Source organism: Pinus tabuliformis, chromosome Q (genome assembly GCF_031772625.1).
Source record: "Pinus tabuliformis cultivar Carrire ecotype Pingquan chromosome Q, CPIR1, whole genome shotgun sequence".
Taxonomy (NCBI): Eukaryota; Viridiplantae; Streptophyta; class Pinopsida; order Pinales; family Pinaceae; genus Pinus; species Pinus tabuliformis.
In genome coordinates, this window is record NC_142296.1 from 204,084,436 (window position 1) to 204,091,897 (window position 7,462).

A 7,462-nucleotide genomic window follows, 5' to 3' on the forward strand; every position below is an offset into this window, starting at 1 on the left:
GAAAATAAATTCTACATTATGTAGCCAAACCAAATCAAAACGAAAACCAAAAAATGAAAATCAAGAGGGGCCCATATCATTTGGTGGGAAATGAGAGGGAAGGTGGTTGGCCTACCAACAATTGGCAGCATACTAGGTCGAACCAATTATCTTCTCCTGAAATATTTACAGTAGAATCAAAGTCACATATTATGTATTGAAACTTTATTTTCTCCTAGTTTTTTATGCAAGTCAACATAAATGTCCATTAATACTTTCATTAAAAAAAAAAAAAAACAAACAAACAAACAAACATTTTATAGGACCCAAAAATATAACCAATTGAAATGATGAACAGTGATTAAGAAAATTGGTGTAATAATAATACTTCAATACCACAGGTAGAGCAACTACTACTAACAGGTGTTCATAGCCTTGGCAGAGTTACCTTTTACCCCAAGATGTGCCAGTATCCCATCCATTAGAAACAAATTAAAAGTTAAAAGTAGTAAATAAAATTATTATTATTATTAATCAAAATCCACTACCTTGGCTTGGTAACCAAATAGTGGCAACGCCATTCACAGGAACTAACAGGGGTTAACAAGTCGGCTCATGATGAGACCTCTTATCTTTCAACCATGTGACTAAAGGCCATTACCCTAGGTTGGTGACTAACAATGGTAATGTCACCTCTACAAGGGACTTATGATCATGGTAGGTTCTCTCGTAATGAGACATCCTATTTTCCAATTAATAATTTTATATTTTTGAATCACACTCTGAAAAATATTATTAGAAACTTAACAAATGTGGAGGAAAATATGCTCCTTATGAGGTGGGATGGTATGAGCAATTTGAGTCTCCAACTTTATATAGATAATGTTGTTAAAATATAACATATTTACTATGAATTCCTCTTAACAGAAGTGAACTGAAAGGATTCCTGTAATTTTTTTTAAAGCAAAGCAAAGGATACCTTTGAACAGAAGAAATGCATATTAAGATCAAACTGAAAGAAATATTTCAGTAATTAACACATGAATCAATAATTTAATTGATAAAGAAAAGATGTTAAATATGTTCCCAATCAAACTTACTGTGGAATGAAACATAAATTAACACACTAAAAAAAAGAAAAAGGAAATAAAACTAAAAAATAAAAGAAATATGTACAAAAATCTCCAATCAAAGGTAATGCAAAATTTCTCTTTAAAAGTTGGCCATTTACTGAGAGTGACTCAAGTTGACCTTCCAAATTTTGCATTTGAAATGTGTTGGGTCCAATCTTTTCTGTAATAATGAAAGGTCCCAACCATAACTTCTGGAACTTGGTCTGCTCTCCCTTGTCCTTGTGAACCTTATCCCATTTTAGAACCAAATCACTAACTTCAAAATTCCTATTAGAAGAATACTTATCATCAAAGCAACATTTTACAATCTGGTGATGTCAATCAAACTTGGTTTAAGCTTTTTGTCTCTATTCTTCCAATTCTGATGTCATAAATTTTGTTTTCCATGGTTGATGACTTAATTTCTTAAACAATTTGAGACAGTTGCAGAGAAGGAAGAAAGATGTGAGGAGGCATGATAGCTTCTCTACCATATACAAGAAAAAATGGTGACTTTCCAATGGCATCTTTTGGTGTGACCTTATCCAACGATAATGCATTGAATAATGAATATGCCAATTTTGTTTATCTTTTGAGATTGTTCTTTTATCTTGAATTTTTAGTAAATTTTTATTTTAAGGTTCAACGAGGTCATTTCTCTGTGGATAATAATTTACTAGATTTTTAAGGCTGAAAGCATGAAGATTGGTTATGCTTTTGGGCCAAATGTGGTGATGAAATTTCAAGTTTGTCCTCTTTTATCGAATTGCACCCCTCAAAATTCATATAATAATTATGGATTTTGATTCGGAGTAAAAAGATAACATGTGGATAATTAAGTTATTGTCCTAATGATATTTTTTGCAAAAAAGAATTAGTGTCATATAATCTCTTAATTTTCCATTAAATGCAATATATGTCCTTGCAAATTTTCGCAAAACTTAAGAGGTATGTGTGTTTTCATGTAGCATAACTTAGTCTAAAATGTGTAATTTAAAATATATATATATATATATATAAGCATGATCTACAGAGAGAACTAATTTTTCATATTAAAAATTTATTTTTTTTATGAAAAAATATTTTTTTATTATTTTTCAAAGTTGGCAAAGTAATATTTCAATTACATTTTGGAGACGCATGTGTTCACATAAGATTTTTTTTCAACTTTTTAAATAAATTGAAAAATCAAGAGAACCTTTTTGAAGACGACTCGTAAACAAAGATAGTGGTATTTTTTTTTTAATTTATTCTGTATATTTTATGTTATTGATTTTTTATTCAGCCCCTTTAACAATGCCCAAAAAAAAATCAAGTGTTATGTTTAAAAGAAATTAGATGAAAAATATCATATGAATTCAAAAGTGTCAAATTCATACGCCATTAGATAGAGGATTCTTTCACGAATCCAACGTGATCAACCTCGCCACTTAAGGACAAATTCTGCCCTAAGTCTGATAGGGTACAAAATGAGGTTGCAGATAAATCTGCAGAAGAGGTGTCGAAACTGTAATTTTTAAAACTTCAAGAACTCGATCAAGTGCTTTAAACACTCGATCATCGCTTAAATTTAAAATAAAAATTCTCAATCGAGTGTTAAAGTAACGCTCGGTCGAGCAGCATATGTGGTTAACCAACAACTCGATCGAGCCATTAAAAGGCTAACTTGCCAGCGCCCTTACCAACTTTTATTAATGGTATTAACTCCCGATCGTGCTGTTAACTCAGGTTAGAAAAAGGATCGATCGAGAATTTTTTTAAACGCTTGATAAAATTATTTTTAAGCGCCTCAACAACTCAATCGAGCGCTTAAAAATTGCTTGATCAAGCATTTCAAAATTCTTGATCAAGCATCTGTTTTTCAGCAAAATGTGCCCTCATTTCACCAAAAAGTGTAACCCAACTCCATGCTTTGACCTTCAATATTTATTCCTTTTTCTATAGCATATGCACCCAATTCATGAGATGAAAATTATAACGCATTATCAAAGACATGAGATTCAGGAACACCAAAACATGTGATGATGTGAAATTCAAAGAAATTAACAACTTGATTTGTGTTACTACACGCAAAGGTGTTTCCTCAACCCATCTTGTAAAATAATTTGTAGTTATAATATATTTATGTTGTTTGGTTGAGGTGGGATTTATAGGTCCAAATATGTCCAAGTCCCATTGTTGAAATGGAGCTTCAACAAAAACAGGCTATAAGGGAAAAGTAAGTTTCTTTAGCCTACCAAGACTTTTTGGCATGTTTCACATTTCCTTACAAGGGTATGGGCATCTCTAAATAAATTTGGTTAATAATATATTTCCCTTAACACCTTGTGAGCAGTGGTAACATAGCGAAAGTGACCACTAGCAAGGCCAAAATGGAGTTCATGGAGTATTTTTGTGGCATCTCCCTGCTCTAGACAATGAAGTAGCACCCCCATCATAATGCTTTCTGAAAATGACATTATTTATGAGTTGATAAGAAGTTGATTTTAATATTAATTCCCTTCTCTGAGTTGAATTGAGATGAGAGAGAGTTATACCATTTTTCAAATAAAATCTAATGTTTGAATACCATGAATTAGAATCATAAGCTTGACACGAGATTTAATTTTTTATAAGATACTCCATTGTTAAGAGAGGAACCATCAGGAAAAGTGGAGTGATCACCAGGAGGAGAAACAGACTCAATGGATAACTTGCAAATACCATGACCTTTGATCATTTGTTCTGGTGTAATTTCAATGAGCCCTTTTCTTGTCAAGTTCCTTTTGGATAAATAGGTTTCTAACTGCTGAGTATGGGACTATCACTTTTATTTTAGATTTAAGAAGATAGAAATGAAAATGTTTAACCACATTATATACTACAAATTAATGTTTTTCCACTGGTGCATAATTAATTATGCTCCCTTGAAAGTGGAGTTGATAAAAGCAATAGGGGTTTCTATGTTTAAATCAGTTTTTTGTGTAAGCACAACAACATAAGTTGAATCTAAAGCAAAAGTATACAAAAGAAACTCTTTAGAGAAAACAGTACTAATGAAGGTAGGTGTCTTTGCAATAGCATGTTTAAAAGTGTTGAAAGCTTGTTTTTGTGGCTCTCCGCACCTAAAAACAGTAGTATTTTCAACTAAGTCCCGAAGGGGTTTTAAATTTATGAAAATCTAGGGATAAAGCGTTTTATAAAAATTCCTTGTAGATCAAAATACTTATGTAATATGCTAAAACAAAATACTTGAATCTACTCTACTTATCAACGGAAACAATTAATCGATTGAGAAATCACAACATAAAAATGAGACAGGATTCAATCACATATGCTCAGAGATTTATCTAAGGGGAAAGAAACTGCTCAAAATGTCTTCCTATTTGTATTGCATTAGTCAAAATATAGAGAAGAAATGCAATGCTTGTTCAAGCCTGAACAATCTCTACACAAGTATTAATGATATAAACAATGGAAAGAAGGTTGTTACATAATCTGATATTTTGTAATGCCGTTATAGTTTTGAAAATTGGAAACCAAAATATAAGCATACCATATCTTTTCCAACAGCTGAGAGATATTAAAAGTAAGACCTTTATTTAGCAGGATTTAAGCTTTGAATATTTGATTATAATATGAGTATCAGAGACTTATGACTTATTGAGCGAACTAGTAGAATTGGATTGCCTGAGTATTTTGTTAAGTCTACAAGAGGATCTGAGTTGCTCGTTTCCTTGGTAAGCCGATCGATCTAGCGGTTGAGTTATGGCACAGTGGATAAAAAAAATTTGGCGCTAGTAGAGATCTAACAAGGCTTCTGAAGCAATTTTATCAACATCATTATGATTCCAATTCTCGTATGACATTCACATTACTAGGGATGCTACAATTTCTTGGAGATTATGGCCTAGTCTTTTTAGACTCTCACTCTATATTGGTCTCAAGATCGAGACAATTCTCATCAAGAGAAACCCTTTGTTTCTTCCGTTGTAGCCTAGAAATATTTCTAGTTGTTAGTTTGTCTTTAATATGAGAGTCAAAATTTGATTTTTGCTGACCCTCGGTGTGTTGACATGCAGGTTCCAAGGATGAAATTTCACACTGGGGGTTAATTTCAAATAAATTGGATTTACCCTTACATCTAATTTTTTGTTTTACCCCCACCCCCCGCCTTCCTCGTCCTAACCAACAGGAATATTTTGTGCAATTTTTTTGCTTCAGCGAATACAAACAATTTTGAGCTTCAAGGCCTTATCTTCTTCTGAGAGAAAAGGACTAGTCCCTTGACAAAACTCTTGGTCGTCATAGTGCATGGCATCACACAAAGGTGAGTGTGGAGGGTTTTCAGGGATAGAGTTAGGCTCTGAGAACATTTGAGAGTTAACCTACCAAAAAGGCATGTTTCTATCGAAATGGTTTTAGGTAAGAAAATATCCCCAATTGTCTCTGAATTTAACCAGTTGATGTTTAATTAGGATAGCGATAAAACTATGGTGAATGAGAGAGCGTTTATCATTTTGGAGTTACTTCCACTAACTAAAGGACATTTTGGCGAACCTCCTATGTAGAAAGAAAGGAAATTTTAACTTATAACCTAAAAACACCCTCAGCAGCCTTATGCGATAAAGGAAGATGAGACTGCAACGTCCCCCGTAGATCATATAATGGCGCAAAAATAAAACCATATTTTGCCACTTTGGTTTGAGATAGGTAATGGGCATACTTTTTATGTCATAAGTGTAATCCTTCTTTACCAGCAACCTCCTCCAGGAAATATCACTGAATTATGCGGAGGTTAGTTGCTTCCACTATAAAATCATCATCTACAGCAATTTCTATGTCTCCCACTTTGGCCTTCTTGCCATTGAATGAAGAGGTGAATGCTTCAGCCACACCTAGACTATACCCTTGGAAGAGTTGCAGAAACCTGAACTAGCCAAAATTACGAAAAATATCTCTGCATTCTTCGTATACTGTAAGCATCTCAGTACGAATGGCGTTGGTTCAGATAACTCGAGCCATTTCTAAACTCTCAAATTGTTTATAGTCGGGCTAGAAAGCCAAAAATAGAAGATGGTTATGTGACAAGGAGAAACCCTCGAAACCTTGGTTCATGACATTAACATAGTCAAATTAGAAAAGATTGATATTGTCGAATGTCCATTCGATCCCAAAACCCTAACATTGAATTCGCAAGTGGATAATCAAATACATAGTATGAAAGAATAATTTTGATGTATACTTTTCTGGCAACAATGCACCTTCCTAGCCGATTCGAGTAGACCTGCCTAGGATTTTCTTTGTAAGCGCACTAGAGCTTCTCGTACCCTATGTTCAATTTGTCCTTTAAGAGCATGTCTTTCCTGTGTTTCCTCAAACTCAATATTCTTATTTCCGGATTGATGCCAAGCGTCAGAAGTGGTAATGCTCTGAGCATTACAGTGCTAATTGGGGCTTTTCCAGTGATTTGTGGTCAGAATTTTGCATTAGGGACCGAGCAGAAAAATCTAGCCATGTCATCCAAGGGATGTGTGACTCGCAAGGATTGCGGCTACCATGGCCACTGGTGGGAAGAGATGCCTTTCAGGAGATTCCTGCAGTCTCTGTTGGCGTTTCTCTTCATCGTGTCGTTCGTGATCCTCGTCATCTTCTTAGCACTGCATCCGCACAAGCCATGGTTCTACCTGCAGAACGCTACGGTCAACGTTCTGAATGTGAGCGATATATTGCTCACTTCCAGCCTGCAGTTCACCATGGTGTCGCGCAACCCGAATGACAGGATTGGTGTCATCTACGATAGCCTGAGCACCTACTCCTCGTATCTGGATCAGCAGATCACGGCCGAGTTCCCGTTGCCCCCTTTCTACCAGGACCCCAAGGATATCAGCGTCTTGGCTCCTATTTTATATGGGAATTCCGTTCCCTTGGGTCCCATCGTCTTTGAGCTGCTGAATTACGAGAGCCTTAAAGGTTCGTTGAGCTTGAGTCTGAGGATGAATGGAAGGGTCCGCTGGAAGGTGGGCAGCTGGAGATCCAGGCATTATCATTTTTATGTCAATTGCGAAGACATCGTGTGGCTGAGCAATAACGGCATTAGAGGCCAAGTTCCTCTACAACCCATCACCACATGCCATGTGGAGTTCTAGGCTTCAGTTAGGAGATTTTTAGAATTCAAAGATCTGATACCAAATGTTATGAAACCAGCTCACAAAAAGATAGAAAAGAAAGATAAACACCTTTCAATATTAACTTTAAAATATATCAATTAATCTAAGGAGAATTTGAAACATTAATGCTCCTATTTAGTGGTCCAGGCTAGAGACGCGTTTCGACATCTATAAAACTTAGCCACTGTCATTCACTCTTACATTAGACAGCGTTAGCACAGA

General features: G+C 35.0%; 1 pseudogene; it reads left to right on the plus strand.

Annotated features, from left to right (window-relative positions):
- The first annotated feature begins 6,586 nt into the window (after positions 1-6,586).
- Positions 6,587-7,219, plus strand: LOC149218911 (NDR1/HIN1-like protein 1 pseudogene; annotated as a pseudogene).
- Positions 7,220-7,462: the final 243 nt, after the last annotated feature.